General features: G+C 35.1%; 1 protein-coding gene and 1 long non-coding RNA gene across 2 annotated transcripts in view; both read right to left on the minus strand.

Annotated features, from left to right (window-relative positions):
• The window catches only part of LOC110456234 (origin recognition complex subunit 4-like), a 28,354-nt gene extending 24,178 nt beyond the window's left edge, over positions 1 to 4,176 (minus strand). The window contains exon 1 of the mRNA XM_021506839.1: positions 3,938 to 4,176. The gene's annotated coding sequence lies outside the window, so the exon portion shown is untranslated. The remainder of the gene's footprint in view (positions 1 to 3,937) is intronic.
• A 2,221-nt stretch (positions 4,177 to 6,397) lies between these two features.
• Positions 6,398 to 19,547, minus strand: LOC110456238. The gene is made up of 3 exons (XR_002463567.1): positions 19,431 to 19,547; positions 10,242 to 10,412; positions 6,398 to 8,069 (listed from the first exon to the last, which is right to left on the minus strand). It is a non-coding gene; the product is annotated as an uncharacterized LOC110456238 (long non-coding RNA).
• Between the last annotated feature and the right edge of the window lie 317 nt (positions 19,548 to 19,864).

Below are 19,864 nucleotides of genomic sequence, written 5' to 3' on the forward strand. Positions count from 1 at the left end.
GTAGGCTCTGAATCAATGCTTGTAGGCTCTGTATCAATGCTCGTAGGCACTGTATCAATGCTCGTAGGCTCTGTAGCAATGGTTGTAGGCACTGTATCAATGCTCATAGGCTCTGTATCAATACTTGTAGGCTCTGTATCAATATGTGTAGGCTCTGTATCAATGCTCGTGTGCTCTGTTCCAATTCTCTAAGGCTTTATTGCAATGCTTGTAGGATTTAGATCAATGCTCATAGGCTCTGTATCAATACTTGTAGGCTCCGGATCAATATTTGTAGGCTCTGTATCAAGGCTCGTGTGCTCTGTTCCAATGCTCTAAGGCTTTATTGCAATGCTTTGTATCAATACTCGTAGGCTCTTTATCAATGCTTGTAGGCCTGCATCAATGCTTGTAGGCTCTGTATCAATTCTTGTAGGCTCTGTATCAATGCTCGTAGCCTCTGTATCAATGCTCGCAGGCTCTGTATCAATGCTCATAGGCTCTGTATCAATGCTCGTAGGCTCTGAATCAATGCTTGAATACTTGTAGGCTCTGTATCAATGCTTATAGGCTCTGTATCAATGCTCATAGGCTCTGTATCAATACTTGTAGGCTCCGGATCAATATTTGTAGGCTCTGTATCAATGCTCGTGTGCTCTGTTCCAATGCTCTAAGGCTTTATTGCAATGCTTGTAGGCTTTAGATCAGGCTCTGTATCACTACTTGTAGGCTCTGTATCAATGCGCATATGCTCTGTCTCAATGCTGTGAGGCTTTATTGCAATGCTTGTAGGGTTTAGATCAATGCTCATAGGCTCTGTATCAATACTTGTAGGCTCCGGATCAATATTTGTAGGCTCTGTATCAAGGCTCGTGTGCTCTGTTCCAATGCTCTAAGGCTTTATTGCAATGCTTGTAGGCTTTAGATCAGGCTCTGTATCACTACTTGTAGGCTCTGTATCAATGCGCATATGCTCTGTCTCAATGCTGTGAGGCTTTATTGCAATGCTTGTAGGGTTTAGATCAATGCTCATAGGCTCTGTATCAATGTTCGTAGGCTCTGTGGCAATGGTTGTAGGCACTGTATCAATGCTCATAGGCTCTGTATCAATACTTGTAGGCTCCGGATCAATATTTGTAGGCTCTGTATCAATGCTCGTAGGCTCTTTATCAATGCTTTGAGGTCTGCATCAATGCTTGTAGGCTCTGTATCACTGTATCAATGCTCGGAGGCTCTGTTTCAATGCTTGTAGGCTCTGTATCAATGCTCGCAGGCTCTGTATCAATGCTCGTAGGCTCCGTAGCAATGGTTGTAGGCACTGTATCAATGCTCATAGGCTCTGTATCAATACTTGTAGGCTCCGGATCAATATTTGTAGGCTCTGTATCAATGCTCGGGTGCTCTGTTCCAATGCTCTAAGGCTTTATTGCAATGCTTTGTATCAATACTCGTAGGCTCTTTATCAATGCTTGTAGCCCTGCATCAATGCTTGTAGGCTCTGTATCACTGCTCGTAGGCACTGTATCAATGCTCGGAGGCTCTGTTTCAATGCTTGTAGGCTCTGTATCAATACTTGTAGGCTCTGTATCAATATTTGTAGGCTCTGTATCAATGCTCGTGTGCTCTGTTCCAATGCTCTAAGGCTTTATTGCAATGCTTGTAGGCTTTAGATCAATGCTCATAGGCTCTGTTTTAATGCTCGTAGGCTCTGTTTTAATGACAGTAGGCTCTGGATCAATGCTCGTATGCTGTGTCTCTCTAGTAATAGTATCCTGATCAATACACACATTTGAGGCTACACTAGTATGTACATCATGATGGGAAAACATTTCCACTGGCCATGTTTCAACATTAGCTGGCAATGACGGGAAATATATTGGGGTATCCAAGCTGCAACTCAGATGGATTTTTGAAGGGGTGCAAGTGTCTCTTAGACACCCTTTCGTGGCGTTCTGAAATTATGAAAACAAAAACAAAGTAGCCGTGATCGCTAAAGTGCACAGTCATTGTACTACTGTGTGCAATCAAGCGTGAACTTCAGACCACCTGCTCTCCAAAGAATTTCGGTTCGATCCCCAGCAGTGGTGGAAAAAAGAGAGTGATGTCTGATAGGGTTAGTTGTTATCCCTCCGATGGCACAGTGGTTTCCCCCCGTGGGTTTTTCTCCACCACGAAAACACCATTTGTTCCCTTAGCGGCGTCGTAATAAAAGCTCTACAGAGTTTGTTGTTGAAAATTGTAAATGACGTTAAATAAGGATTATCATTATTATATTATTACATAATTTAGTGACTACAGAGATTTACAAAAAAAAAATATGCGGTTCTAATAACCATCCATTTGCCTACAATTTGATCAACCATACAATCTGTTGGCATTGGTTACAATCAATGGGTCAGAATAATACAGATACACAAGTACATTCCAAAAATGGATTTATTCAAGACCCCCCCCCCCCTGCTAAAACTTAACATAATCACAGGCTTCACAATTCTGATGGTTGCCGTAAACTTGTTGAATTGGCTGTTGAGAATCAGCTATTTTATTTAAACAGCTTTCAAAATGTGAGGTTTGTCCCTTTTGTTGTTTACTCCTTATATTACAATCACAGCCATTTTACTTAAACCAATATTTCACACTTGCTAACAACTCCTATTAAACCCTTAAATTCAACCAGTGAATTTGCTAAACCATATACCTATATTCTATAGCTATGATCAAGTGATTTCATCTGAAAGACCGAACATTACAAAATATATCAATTTAAAGGATTATTTTGTCTCTAGGGGTATACCCACATCTTATTTATGTGGAATCCCCCCATGGAAATTTCATAAGGTTGCAGTATGACTTAATATAACTTATTTACTCATTGTTGTTGCCCGGGATAGAAGTTTGCAATGGGTGTTATTATATAATTAGTATGGGAGGAAACTGGAAACCTACACAATCTGGCCACTGACCTATATGTATATACCTTTGCATGTCCAATTGATAAATTAAACCACATCCTTCCTTGTGAAAGGCGAGTGTACTATACATAATGCTCATCCTCGATAATCCAGGGGTTATGCTCACTTTCACTCTCTGAAAACCCCTCAGTAGGAATTTCCCTATCCTACACCCATGGACATGTGGCAGGGTTCAATTGTACATAGGATTAAGGTCGCCTTCTAGGTTCGAGCTAGAGGGAATTTCCCTTTAGCTCAGTGGTAGAGCGCCGACTAGGAACCCAGAGATCGAGGGTTCGATCCCCGGTGGAAGCACACTATTCTCTTTCCTGTTTCAAATGGTGTCTGCATGTGTCCATGCATCTCTGTGGTGACACTGGGAGTTAGAACCTAGGTTGTGGTGTTTGAGTCTAATCGTGGGCGAACACATTTAAAAAGGGGGGAGTAGTGTGGCAGTGTTCAGTTGTACATAGGATTAAGGTCGCCTTTTAGCTTCGAGCTAGAGAGAATTTCCCTTTAGCTCAGTGGTAGATCGAACCCTCGATCTCCAGGTTCCTAGTCGGACGAGGGTTCGATCCCCGCTCGAAGCACACTTTTCTCTTTTCTGTTACAGACATGAAAGAGTCTTATAATGTCCCCAGCACTTGTGCTCAGAACTTGCAGAAGCCTGCGTTTTATACAATGATCAAGCGAACTTGAATAATAATGTAGAGTAGACAAATAAAGTATTCATCCACAGGGGTTCGTTACAAATGTCTGAAACACACATGTATATGTTTTATATAAATCTCTGATTTAGATAGAGTTCCTACAGGAATTAGTATATGCTATACTGATAGCACATAAAAACGTGTGTTGTGACCCATATCATATATGTGTATTTGATAATTTCAGACTAGCTGCGATTGTTTATATTTTTTAACATTGGGCTTTTGGTGCTTGGTGTCGAATAAAATGTCAAGGAGCAAAAACCAGCACACTTACACTGAAATTAGTGAACTACAAACCTTATAACGACAACAGAAGATCCAAGTCAGTGACTGAATGAGTACGTCTTCGCGGCTCTTTTATCAAAAACACGTGAATCCTCGCATCAAATCTTGTTCTTTAGCTGTAACGAATAATCACAAAATGATGACGTTAACTATTGAAGGTATATAGTAGTTTCACCTAACCGGTAAATATATTCACACAGAATATCAGGATCAGCTGTTTGTCAACATGTGTTTCCCGCCTTAACGTCAGAAGAAATCTACCTTTAAAGAAGATGGTTACCGAAGGGAGGTAACTATGTAAAACAGTCCTTATTACAGGGGCTCGGTTTCGAGATTTTGAGATTATGACGAACATTGTAACACTTTCGGTTATTAATACACGTATACACATCGGCAAATAATTGCAACACTTTTTTATCCGGTGTTAATACACATTCTTAAATTTAATAAAAAAAAACGAGGGTTCCGGAGTCAGAGGCTATGTGGTAATTTATTTTTAGTGTATTCGAGTTATCTTTCTTTGAACACTAAATAAAAATAGACACACGGAAACACATGACGGGAGATATTTGTTAAAAATTGTTTGTTCTATGTTTTTTTTTTAATACAGTTTTATGTTGCATTTTTTTGGATTCCGTTCGTAGATTGTGTACATGTCTATGACTGTCATCCGTAATTTCAACAGTTTTCTACCGATGTCAGTATGAAATCGCGGCTGCTTCTTAAGTGCGCGGAAACCGATTACTCGGTAGTGAAGCGGACGTAAAACCAATTAATCAATCAATCAATCAATCAACTACATCTACATACAAATAAATGTATGGCCAAGTTGGATAAAAAACAGGTGATCTAAAGATTATCCAAAATGTTAAGAAATTAAAGCTTTTTTGTAGGGATCCAAGTGTCGATAGGTTGGTAAATAATATCATCATTTTATTCTCCTTGTGTTTTTTTGTGTAAATATTTCCTTTGGTCATATTATGTGTTAGTCTTGTAAGTACCAAAAGTCTAACGAACAGTAGCTGTATGTGAATTTTAAGATACTAATGGGTTCCGTTAAAGTCTACGCAATGCAAACCGAGAGCATGTTCCCTGACCCCTATGTCCAAATACAGCGATTTGAATGATTAATATGTTTTCGTGTCAGCAGACAAAGCATGTTATAACTTGACGCTGCTCATTGTCTACAAACACTACTACATTATATATTTCCTGGTTGAAAAAAAAGCTTGATGACAAAGGAAACCCTACTTCTACTTTGAGACATTTTTCGAAATATCCCCCAACCATGCTGCAGTATTACATGGACTTTAAACATATCTTGATGTCCAAAATAGGCACAAAGGATGTGGCACAAGTTGTAGCACTTATGAAGCCATCTGCTATCAACAACATATTTCAGATATGTACAAGTGATGACATAGAACATTAATTTCAGATTCAACAATTGAAAGAATTCAATTAAATGTAAATTGTAATGAATACATACATCTAGTTTATGTTCAAAATCTTCTGCTGGGGTATATGAAGGACTGCACATGTTCGAATACATTACAATTTACATCCAAAGCCAGGGTTTCATTGCCAAAAAGTTACAGATTTTAGCTAATTTGCATATTTAAGTAATTAAAAGGTTGAAGCATTACTGCATGAGCGTTTGAATAACATCGACACCCAAAAGAGAAATGATTAGCATTTTCACAATGGTGCCCACAATTTACACAATTAGAATCATCAACCCGGAAGAGATCATCTTTAAGAGAGCTGCATTGATGTCTTAGTCTAGTATGTATGAACGTCCTTAAATGACCTAAGCTGTTAATAGGACGTCAAACAAAATTAAACCAAACCAAACAAGCATGTATGATATTTATTTCTCTCTCACCATACATGTAGTACCAGGGCTGACTTGTGGGAATATGTTGGGATAGAGCTAGTTTAAAAGACGGGAGAGGCAGACATTTAATATTGTCATCTAAAGTATTCCAGTTATTTAATGTAGAAGGTAAGACAGATATTGTTGTAGAAGAAAGTCGATAATTTGGAGTTCTATATATATATACACTGCAGTTGTCTTTATTTCTTGAAGCATATGGATTGTTTTCACCTACTGGAATTCTTTCCCCAGAAATGTTTCTTCTATCAGGAATATAATTTTTCCATTTTGCTCACTACCATACCAAATTGAAGGAATACATATTTGTTCCAACAAATAATATTTTAGTCTTATTCTCCTTGCGTCTCTGTTTAAATCTGTCCTTTGATCATATTTTGTGTTGGTACATTAACTACCCGAAAATCTAACATTATGTGTGGCTGTATTTTCACAAGTATCAACTTTTCATTCTCATTCGAAATATCATGATTTTGACACAATTAAATTCATGATCTTGCATGCTTAAAATCTAAACAAATAGAACTCACCAAGAAATAAACAACAACTTAATGGTTTCAGAAGATTGGATTCAAGATTGTTTTTAATTTCACACTTATAACATATTGGCATACATATACAAAATCATTCTTGAATGTATATGATACATAACGTTTGCATAAATCACATGGGTATCGTTCAGTTTACTCACAAATAAATATTAAACAAAAACAGCTTGAGCTAATCAAAATTGTCCTCGATTTTGGAATAAAATATAAATACGTGAATTATAGGATTAAATAGTTAGATATTGCGATTCAAATGATAATCTCTTTAATCTGTGTTGATTTCGTTGATAAATCATATACATTTTAAATATTGTTATAATAATAATAAATAATAAAACAAACATAATACAAATGATGATACACAGTAGACTGCAGATGTGTTATCCACTCGATTTATTCCCTCAAGTGGAAGAAGATATAGCAATCTTTTCACGGTGAGTTTATACTTTGCAATGGAAGACACCTAACAACGACAATGGCTTATTGAAAAATGAGGATTTGGACTATCTTGAAAAATATTTCCACGAAGAAAACAGTCGTGTTAATATTAACGAATATACTAATATACTATACTATATACTAATATACTATACTATTTACTAATATTAACAGCTGTTTTTGGGTCTCATATGCTCCTATTAACCAATCATAGCACTTGTAACAGACATGGAATTATTTGAAATTACATTGTAATAATTACAGTATGTATTGTATAATATGACAAAGAAGTCACATACCTATTTATTGTTAACAAGCTTCACACACCGACGCCATTACTTTAAAGTATATAAATAGAACTCCAGATTAAATACAAGAAAATAATCGTTCACACAGATAACTGCTGACATGTGGAACAATCTCCCATGGAATGTAAGGAGCGCAATGAAAGTTTAACACTTTGAGTATGAAATAGATGAACAAGGGACAAAATCAACCGCAAACAAAAATTGTTTCAAAAGGAGATATGAAATATGAAATAACGATTATAATTATGTACCTTCATATTATTTAAAAATGGGGTATGAAATATAAAATAAAGATATAATTAGGTATCTTTATATTACAATCTGACTATCAAAGGATTGTAAATCCTGTATATTTTATGTTTATATGTGATGTCAGTATCTTAATTTGACAAGACAAGATGCTCGTCCGATGGACTTGGCGTTCCAGCATATTTTAGTAGGTTTGTAATGTATTTTGACGATACAAATACCCTAAAACATAGCAATAAACGTTTAGCACAATAACATAACAGAATTTGTGTATTTGATAAATAACAATAACATAAACAAACACAAGTCAAGGCAGTAAAATGTCCACCGGTGGATCTTTGGAGTCATAACATGTGATATGTTTTTGTGGTTTCATTAACTGTTATAAGAAAGTTCGACCAGTGTTGTTGAATCGGCCCTCAGGTGGTGTTAAACTGGCTCTCTTGGTCGAGGTCGAAAAGGACGGACGTAAAACGAACGAGAAACTTCTTTTCTGTATCTGATGTCGTCTTTGAAGTTGTTCCTGTAACTGTTGGTCATACATAGGTCGGTAAAGTAAACCCATCGGGGAAATTTATTTTCGGATTTGAGAAAAAGCAAAGACACAATGCTAATACCACCAGCATTAGGACAGCGGCCAGCGTAACAGTACCAGCTATTAGGGTTTTCGTTTTTTGTGTTTGTATTTCCTGGTCACGTTTTAGATTCTGAAAAAAGAAAGCAGCGCACAAATCTTGTATTAAATGTACATTAAATTATTTCAACCTAGTAATTATCACGACACGTTTTATGGGTATTATAACAGTTGTAATATATAACATACTGTTACGTACAATTGGTTCCGATATGAAGAAGCTGTTAATTTAATTTCGTCAAATTGCATGCAAAGATAAGCATTGGTGCCTGCCTAGCTATTCCTGATGAGATCAATGACAGTTTTAAACAAATGCTTCATTTAGTATAATAATATTGAAACTCAAATTAAATGTTAAGGAATCAAAAGTACAAACAAATAACACGAAATATATAGTACACATGTAATTATTTTTTTAGATATTTTGCAAATATTGCCTATCCTATTCTGGTTCTAGGACAAAAATAGCAATTTTCTGGTACTATGACGTTAGTTTAATAGAAAATAAATCAGTTTTACCTAGGTAATATACATACTTAATAGTATAGTTTCATTAAGCTAGCTGGACATAATTATATTTCTTTCCGAGCCCAATATTTTTCTCCAATTATCATAACTGTACATATACAACTGAACGGACAATGGCAGTGGAGCTACGGAGGAGCAAATAGGAAAAAAAATACATCTCAGAATAAACACAAAAGGCCAAAATATACAATTAAGTTGAATTTGTGTAGAGGTTAGGAAACTTACTAACTATTCCGTTTGCCTAAACATACTGGCGGCAAAACCAAGGTTCTTATGTGTTGTATGGCAATACCAAGGGTCTTATGTGTTGTACGTCAATACCAAGGTTCTTCTGTGTTGTACGTCAATACCAAGGTTCTTATGTGTGGTATGTCAATACCAAGGGTCTTAAGTGTTGTATGTCAATACCAAGGTTCCTATGTCTTGTATGTCAATATCAAGGTTCTTATGTGTTGTATGTCAATACCAAGGGTCTTATGTGTTGTATGTGAATACCAAGGTTCTTCTGTGTTGTATGTCAAGACCAAGGTTCTTTTGTGTTGTATGTCAATGCCAAGGTTCCTATGTCTCGTATGTCAATATCAAAGTTCCTATGTGTTGTATGTGAATACCAAGGTTCTTCTGTGTTGTATGTCAATCCCAAGGTTCTTATGTTTTGTATGTCAATACCCAGGTTCTTATGTGTTGTAAGTCAATACCTAGGGTATTATGTGTTGTATGTGAATACCAAGGTTCTTCTGTGTTGTACGTCAATACCAAGGTTCTGATGTGTTGTATGTCAAGACCAAGGTTCTTTTGTGTTGTATGTCAAGACCAAGGTTCTTTTGTGTTGTATGTCAAGACCAAGGTTCTTTTGTGTTGTATGTCAATGCCAAGGTTCTTATGTTTTGTATGTCAATACCCAGGTTCTTATGTGTTGTATTGACATACAACAGATAAGAACCTTGGTATTGACATACAATACCAAGGTTCTTATGTGTTGTATGTCAATACCAAGGTTCCTATGTCTTGTATGTCAATACCAAGGTTCTTATGTGTTGTATGTCAATACCAAGGAAGTAGGTACAAAGTAGGTCACCACCGATAAAAACACTGTTATATTTCAGGGTAGATACTGAAATCGTATTATTGGAAATGACGTCATAAGAACCTCTGTTTACTGTCATGGTAGTATCACACAAACGAACACTTCATTGAAATATGAAGTAAGCTTCTTACTTATCCTCTATTTATATTGACGTTGGACGTACTTCAATGAAAGAAGATCGATAGTTAATATAATTAACACAAATTGTACATCTGTAATTTATTATGCTGTGAATTACTTTAGGTTTTTTATTAAAAATTAAAATGTCGGGCACGTATGATAGACATATAGACAAAGCATCACGTAACTTGTTCCACCTTTAATGTTACAGAGCATAAGAGAAAATAATCGATCTAGTTCAAATTAAAAAAAATCATTTAGTGTTGTATGTGCCTGAGAGAAAACAAACGATCTAGTTCAAATAAAAAAATATTTAGTGTTGCAGGAATCTGAGTGAAAAACAATCAATATTTTTTTTTTATCAAGAGCAAACCGTCGATTTTATTTCTAATCAAAAATTCAATATTTGAATTTGACCATTATTTCCAAAGAAATTTCCTTTGTATTGAAAGAAAATAATGTAAAACTGAAATTGATAAATGAATGAAAACGTAAACACTGTTAACATACGTGATAGTCCGTCTGATCAGTCACTTCACGATTGGATGGACTAATAATGACATCATGGTGTTGCTCCTTTTGTTCCGGGGGTTCTTGAGTGTTTGTCTCCTGGAAGAGGAGTTTGTCTTCGCTGCTGTATGTGATACCCAGCAGACATGCGATTATCAACAGGAACATCATCTGTGTGATAAAGATGACAATGGTAGGTACAACTCAATTATCTACCAGGAAAAAATCAAAGTAAGTACTCTTTTTGAAAAGCCATCACCAAAGTAAATAATGATATACAAGAGAAGAACACTAATGCTTATGGATTATAACAAAACACGGAATGTTTCTGCATGCCGTAGACATTAAGTAAGACGACATGCCGTAAATATTAAGTAAGACGACATGCCGTAGATATTAAGTAAGACGACATGCCGTAAAGATTAAGTAGGACGACATGCCGTAGATATTAAGTAAGACGACATACCGTAGATATTAAGTAAGACGACATACCGTAAATATTAAGTAAGACGACATACCGTAAATATTAAGTAAGACGACATGCCGTAAATATTAAGTAAGACGACATGCCGTAGATATTAAGTAAGACGACATGCCGTAGATATTAAGTAAGACGACATTAATTAAATGTTAATGAACTTTTCAATATGCAGTAGGATACATTCACGTTTAAAGTAGGTATCGGTATACAACACAAAACACTAAAAGCATGTAAATATAAATTTATCAGATATCAAATTATACTATACGAATATATAGAATAGAACAGAATCAAATACGATATAATGTCATTACGTATTTATCAATTACCAAACTATACTATACCAATATACAGTAAAACAAGACGAGATAATACAAAAATGATATTATGATTTATCAACTACCAAATTGAACTATTCAAATATATAGTAAGACAACGCAAAATATTGCTAATTTATGCTACTTATAACAAATTTAACACGACCAATTATCAATCTACAAGCGTATTTAACGATGCCATATTAAAAAAATCAATATCAACTTTGAAGCCAAGTAAATAGGTTTGATTCATACCGAAACGTAGGCCATCATCTAGTTGTCCCAGATATTACACTAAATCCTAGTTTGATTGTATCATAAACGAGGTGTACATGTATATTCGCATCTGAATCCTAATTCAATAAAACGAGTATTGATAAACGTATCCACCCATCATTAAAAGTTAAAAACATTAGACCGTATACATATGTCAGGAAATTTTATAAACACACATTCGACACAGGCTTTCTCCAAAAGTTGTAGTTTAACATCGAATTTCTAGCTATATACACACGTACATCTCATAATCAACTTTCATATTGAGATTTATGTATATATTCTAAAGCAATCAATACAAACACGCTCTTCATACATATATACAGATCCATTCATTGCCATTCTATGTACAACATTTTAAATATCGATTTTTCTCACGTCCAAAACAAAGATATTACCTTTACATTAAGAATAATGAGTATGTGTTCCATGCTTTTCTCAAAATTCTCAATTAAATGAAAGTAACTATAGAATGTACTAGGTTTACTAGGAACAGCTGTGCATCCTGCTCCGTAGGTAGTATCCATCTAAACGATATATCAGTTTTATGGTACATGTGATATATAAAGGCAATTTATGTTAGCTGTTGTTTACTTAACATCGATACAAGATATTTGACGATGTGAATATTACGCACAACGATGTACAACTACATGTATATGTAAATATTAAAGGTATATCTCTAAGCTTAATAGTCTTCTTCCTTACAGAATCTTTTTCAAACAAGATATTCAGTAACTAGTCTATACCCAATTTTGTTTCAAATAGCTCAGATATGTCTTTCGTTATTTTTATTTCAGAGTTTTGAAACTCCAATATTTTGACTTGGAGTGAGATTTTGTTTAGCGAAAAATGCATTTCGAATGAACTTTATTTCGTATTATTCGTCTTTAGTAATAATCATAACATAATACATCATTTGAAATAGCGCCCTATCTAGCCAGAATAAGCTGCTGCTCTAAAGAGGTTTACAGTACATAGATATAAATTTATACAATTAGCATATACATTAATCAATACAATTTTGAAGAATTCGAAGGAGCTGCCTGATCAGGCGCTAATTACTAGTCCTATGCCACCTGGCTAATACTTCCCTATGCGTGTATACCAGCGTGTGTGCTGGAGATGTAATGTGTTCTGTTTGTAGTGTGACCATGCTTCTAATGGTATAATTTATAGTGCCAGCTCACTTGAATGCTACAGCACAGACACCGCAACATCCTCCCCAGACCATTTTATACTCCACCTAGGTTGTTGGAGTTATGTGGGCAGGAGACAAATACTTTCTCTGCAAATTCCATGTGTACGACGACTTCGGGAATCGAACCCTGGCGGCCTGCGTGGAAGGCCGGAGTGTTGACTACTCGACCAATCCGCCCATTAATGATGTAATCCAATAAATGCATACACGCAAATATGCCCCTTAACTACCATGTATTGGTAAAGTATCGTATACTGCTGATATTCACTTTGTTATCATGGAATTACTAATGATGCATGGCATTCAATTTTCAGTTCCAATTACATGTTATTGTAGTAAATATGATTTTCATTTTTTTCATCGTTGTGCCTCATATTAATCCTTAGAAACACAAACTAGGCATTTGTTGCAGTTAACAAATGTTTGGATTTTTGCATCAACTTAGTTAACGTTGAACAAACCCTTTGTATGTATCTATAGTGATTATCCCAGGCAAACATCCGTTGATATCTGATTTGCTATCTATCAAAGTTTGACGTCTTTTTGTTTTTTACCTGCCTCAATTTTGCATATATATGTATAGTGTTTGGACCCGTTTATTGATAATATTCTTAAAAACTCTATTTTATATCAACCATATTAGACTTACATGTACCGTCACAAATGGAGGATACAAAGATAATTCGATAATTTGTAAAACCACCAATGTAAGCTTAACCTGGTCATGGACGCTGAAATGTATTCGTCCTTCTATGGAGACAGGTATATTGACAAATCGGAGTGTTCACGCAACCGCAAACATCGTCTATTTAATGAGACATGTCCTATTTCCATTAAAGTGGTTGATATTACGACGTCACGTCGATATGTTTTCTACATTAATAGTTAATCGCCATTTCAACTTTTTTACCAGCATGTATGGAAAGTAGTACATACACAATCTGGTAGATAATGTTTTTATTAGGTGAAACAAAAGTAGCGCAATGAACTAGCGGAAGATAAATCAATGCTATTTCATTGCAGAAAGGTATATATATATATATATGTGTGTGTGTGTGTTGTAAAGTTGTTAGGACATTATTGTATCAACAGAAAAGTGAAATTCAAATTTCACACAAGGAAAAAAAATGGTTATTTGTTTTCTTTATACTTTATACCAGTTTTGTACTTATTTTTCATTTCATCAAAATTTACTGACAAGATTGCATAGTCAATTGGATAGAATAACAGGCAAAGCCTACATAAATTCTCTCCGTCAAATGGATAAAGTGGAATAAACAATGAGACATACTATTTTAGACTAACGTCCATGCATTGATATATCTATGTAGTGTGTCAATGTATATTCACATGTATTTTTTACGGTGATATTATAACTAGGTTTTACTATATTGTGTGTATGGGCAATAGTGTTAGTATGTATGTTCATTAATTATAGATTTCCATGAACGGGTTGGTAGGTGAGAGGAATGTGGACGAGACAACTGGCGCGACACACATTGGGTCAGTTCCACAAGGGCAGACAACTGGTGTTACACACAGTGTGTCAGTTCTGCAAGGGCAGGCAACTCATAGTTGTACTGACATCATTCGTCAGTGAGGGAGCAGTCCTCAGGTCATCTGCGGAGCCGGAGGCCTGCATTATAGCACATCGGTGCTAGACCGTTCTCAGCACATCGGTGCTAGACCCTTCTGCGGTGGGGTATATATCCATGATTAGCGGACGTGGAATATATGTTGAATCGGAACACAAGTTTGTGAGACTTGTTTAGTCCATCGGATCCTTTCCATACTGCATTGTGTATTGCCCACATGGACAGTGGAACTATTGGTATACAAGCGGCAACTGTGACTCCACCAACCGGAGTAATGATATTTAGTGTTGAATGTATGAATGTGTGTTTGTGAGTGTGAGTACATACTTATGGGGTTTTCTTCAATAATTATTGTAAATAAACTTGTAGATATTGTATAACAAATCGTTCTCTGTTCTCTCAGCTACCGACCGGTCGTCCAACGTTACAAAATTGTCAATTACGTATTTATCAATTACCAAACTATACTATACCAATATACAGTAAAACAAGACGAGATAATAAAATAATGATATTATGAATTATCAACTACCAAATTGAACTATTCAAATATATAGTAAGACAAAGCAAAATATTGCTAATTTATGCTACTTATAACAAATTTAACACGACCAATTATCAATCTACAAGCGTATTTAACGATGCCATATTAAAAAAATCAATATCAACTTTGAAGCCAAGTAAATAGGTTTGATTCATACCGAAACGTAGGCCATCATCTAGTTGTCCCAGATAATACACTAAATCCTAGTTTGGTTGTATCATAAACGAGGTGTACATGTATATTCGCATCTGAATCCTAGTCCAATAAAACGAGTATTGATAAAACGTATCCACCCATCATTAAAAGTTTAAAACATTAGACCGTATACATATGTCAGGAAGTTTTATAAACACACATTCGACACAGGCTTTCTCCAAAAGTTGTAGTTTAACATCGAGTGTTTCTAGCTATATACACACGTACATCTCATAATCAACTTTCATATTGAGATTTATGTATATATTCAAAAGCAAACAATACAAACACGCTCTTCATACATATATACAGATCCATTCATTGCCATTCTATGTACAACATTTTAAATATCGATTTTTCTCACGTCCAAAACAAAGATATTACCTTTACATTAAGAATAATGAGTATGTGTTCCATGCTTTTTCTCAAAATTCTCAATTAAATGAAAGTAACTATAGAATGTACTAGGTTTACTAGGAACAGCTGTGCATCCTGCTCCGTAGGCAGTATCCATCTAAACGATATATCAGTTTTATGGTACATGTGATATATAAAGGCAATTTATGTTAGCTGTTGTTTACTTAACATCGATACAAGATATTTGACGATGTGAATATTACGCACAACGATGTACAACTACATGTATATGTAAATATTAAAGGTATATCTCTAAGCTTAATAGTCTTCTTCCTTACAGAATCTTTTTCAAACAAGATATTCAGTAACTAGTCTATACCCAATTTTGTTTCAAATAGCTCAGGTATGTCTTTCGTTGTTTTTATTTCAGAGTTTTGAAACTCCAATATTTTGACTTGGAGTGAGATTTTGTTTAGCGAAAAATGCATTTCGAATGAACTTTATTTCGTATTATTCGTCTTTAGTAATAATCATAACATAATACATCATTTGAAATAGCGCCCTATCTAGCCAGAATAAGCTGCTGCTCTAAAGAGGTTTACAGTACATAGATATAAATTTATACAATTAGCATATACATTAATCATACAATTTTGAAGAATTCGAAGGAGCTGCCTGATCAGGCGCTAATTACTAGTCCTATGCCACCTGGCTAATACTTCCCTATGCGTGTATACCAGCGTGTGTGCTGGAGATGTAATGTGTTCTGTTTGTAGTGTGACCATGCTTCTAATGGTATAATTTATAGTGCCAGCTCACTTGAATGCTACAGCACAAACACCGCAACATCCACCCCAGACCATTTTATACTCCACCTAGGTTGTTGGAGTTATGTGGGCAGGAGACAAATACTTTCTCTGCAAATTCCATGTGTACGACGACTTCGGGAATCAAACCCTGGCGGCCTGCGTGGAAGGCCGGAGTGTTGACTACTCGACCAATCCGCCCATTAATGATGTAATCCAATAAATGCATACACGCAAATATGCCCCTTATCTACCGTGTATCGGTAACGTATGGTATACTGCTGATATTCACTTTGTTATCATGGAACTACTAATGATGCATGGCATTCAATCTCAATTCCAATTACATGTTATTGTAGTAAATATGATTTGAACCAAAACAAAAATCGGATTAAGAAGTTATATGGTATTATTCTGGGTTTACTTTTAGACGAGTGATTAATCAATGGTTTACATACAAAGAAAAATACCGAGGTGTGTTATTTTATATCATGTACCTTTGGTAAAAGGAATACATGAATTAATAAAACAACACACTGATAATGTAAAAACATAAAAATAAAGGTACGATATCGTCTACACAGAAGAACAACATCCGAATTCAGAATCAATGCAAAATGATCAGGAAGTGAGGAGACACCAAAAACAATAGGCAAACATCTTCTACATATAGGTTTCAAAGCGTCTTTTCATTTTTTTTTATCGTTGTGCCTCATATTAATCATTAGAAACACAAACTAGGCATTTGTTGCAGTTAACAAATGATTACTTTGTTTGGATTTTTCATCAACTTAATTAACGTAAACAAACCCGTAGTATCTATAGTGATCATCCCGGGCAAACATCCGTTGATATCTGATTTGCTATCTATCAAAGTTTGACGTCTTTTTGTTTTTTACCTGCCTCAATTTTGCATATATATGTATAGTGTTTGGACCCGTTTATTGATAATATTCTTAAAAAACTCTATGTGATATTAACCATATTAGACTTACATGTACCGTCACAAATAGAGGATACAAAGATAATTCGATAATTTGTAAAAACACCAATGTAAGCTAAACCTGGTAATGGACGCTGAAATGTATTCGTCCTTCTATGGAGACGGGTATATTGACAAATCGGAGTGTTCACGTAACCGCAAACATCGTCTATTTAATGAGACATGTCCTATTTCCATAAAAGAGTCTGATATTACGACGTCACGTCGATATGTTTTCTACATTAATAGTTAATCGCCATTTCAACTTTTTTACCAGCATGTAATGGGAGTAGTACATACACAATCTGATAGATAATGTATTTATTATGTGAAACAAACGTAGCGCAATGAACTAACGGAAGATAAATCAATGCTATTTCATTGCAGAAAGGTATATATATATATATGTGTGTGTGTGTTGTAAAGTTGTTAGGACATTATTGTATCAACAGAAAAGTGAAATTCAAATTTCACACAAGGAAAAATAATGGTTATTTGTTTTCTTTATACTTTATACCAGTTTTGTACTTATTTTTCATTTCATCAAATTTTACTGACAAGATTGCATAGTCAATATGATAGAATAACAGGCAAAGCCTACATAAGTTCTCTCCGTCAAATGGCTAAAGTGGAATAAACAATGAGACATACTATTTTAGACATGGTAGAAATGAAAAATTTAAAATAAATTATTCATATTAACACAAGGCTAAGGGGAAGTAACACATGAAGGAAACATCTCACACACCTCATACACACTTACACACACATACAAGTACATGTATAAATACTTTAAGTTCAGCCTATATATATACACTATCATAGACAGATATTGGCAGACTTTGACCAAAAGTACTTATTTCTCTATAATATTGATAAAGATAGCGTATGAAGGAACTAACCTCACAGACTGGTGCGATACGCACTCGTCCTTCCCCTACACGTCTACTCTGTTATGGTTTCGTTTTGATCATGCCATAGTTATTGTCTTCCAGGAAAAGTAATTACAAAGAGTACATCATAATACTGATCAATGTACGGTGCGCATGCTTACCATTTATGTATACACCTACATGTATTCCATTGTATAAGATTAGGAACTTTTCCAAGTTTACAATTTGTTTTTGGCATAGTGCTTAGACGAAATATGATGGCGTGCATTCTGACGTTTTTATGGTGGTGAATGGCAGTTAGTGGAAGTGTTTTCCTTTGTGTAATGTTTAGGAATTGAGTGAGAGTTGCGTCGTTTATGCTGGTAAGGGAGTGTGTAGGTGTTGTGTTTTTTTGTACGGTGAACTATTCAAGAATGAGTCAGTTTTCAAAATTAAAATGTTTTAGGGTCGATGGAACATCGTGTTAACACATATCTTTGTGACATAAAGAAGGAAGAAACTTGAAACTAAATATGTTTTTAAACCTTTCATACATAAGAAATCGAATGCCATATTCAGTCTTGAAATAAAAGGAGAAACATCTTTCAATTTCACCATTACTTTCCGTGTACGTCTTACAGACAAATTATCACGCATGTACTGCGTTTTTACACTTAGATTAACTCTGTAGAAATAATTCCATTCGCCTTGGTGTTGACTGGCTGTGGTACGAACTAATCAAGGAGTAGCGCGCTTGGTAAATAGTTACAAGATAACACATGACTTTTCTATTGCATGCTGTGAAGCTGTGAAGAGCTGTACAAAGATTGATGGACGACCAAGTTATACTTCAAACTTCAATTGTTATTATCGCCTTAGTTCTGTTTAACAAGGACAAATTGAAATTAAATTATGTTGTCCTCAGCACGTACTCGCGTTACTTTGGATTAGATTATTATTTAACTACTTCAATACACAACTGCTGACATGACATTCTCCGCATAAAATGAGTATAAGATATTGTCTCAAGTATAACGGGCAAATTGATACCGTCCAAATAGGTAAGACTAAGCGTGATGTAAGCGTTTACAGTATCTCTGTTTTAATTGATTCGAATGTGAAAAATTCCAATCTATTTTTGGTGTATGAACTCATGCTATGCAAGCATAATGAAAGTAAGATTACCTGAGCACACTCACAGCCACCAGGGCTTTGTTATCGATTAATAAAGATACCTTTTTCTTTCTGCTGCATATCAATTAACTTCATCTAAGTAGGTTTATCGATACGCTATCCTTGAAAACTTGCATAAGCTTGCCTAATATAAATATAATAAACCAAAACCTTGTGGCGGACTTCTGAAGAAATATACATTCCTTACTGTTAGAAAGTAACTGCCTATTTCATCCACATTCAGTTAATAAACAATGTTTACTTTATGATACCTATATAGTCACCGTGTAGTTTAATTGTTTTCAGTGGTCTGTACAGCATTCTATGACGACCGTCGTATATTAGTTCATGATCCAGTAACCATATTAAAAAAACCAATTTGTGGCTTACCTTTCGCTGTCTGCGAAAAACCCGATTTCCGCCAATATTGATTATTTCTCTGGTCTTAAAACTGATTACGACATTTATTACAGATATGTAGTTTTACAACCATGTAGTTTTCACAACCGTAAATAGATCCAAACAATAGTTGACGTGGATGAAGTGGCACCTTTTATAGAACGGAAATCACCTAGAACAAAGATAGCCAATTAGTCACTAATAATAGAACGGAATTTGTTGGCAATGAATTGGCACTTATTACTAAACGAAAATCACCAGACACAAAAATAACCTATTCAGGTTGATAACTGGAATGACATTTACATATATTGAAACTTATGGTCAATATTGTCTGATCAATATAGGATCCAATTACCTACCAGGGTGTGACTGTACGGTTCAACAATATAATTAGAAAATAGTTTTGAAATGTTTTTTAAGCA

This window comes from Mizuhopecten yessoensis, unplaced genomic scaffold (genome assembly GCF_002113885.1).
Source record: "Mizuhopecten yessoensis strain PY_sf001 unplaced genomic scaffold, ASM211388v2 scaffold8573, whole genome shotgun sequence".
Classification (NCBI taxonomy): Eukaryota; Metazoa; Mollusca; class Bivalvia; order Pectinida; family Pectinidae; genus Mizuhopecten; species Mizuhopecten yessoensis.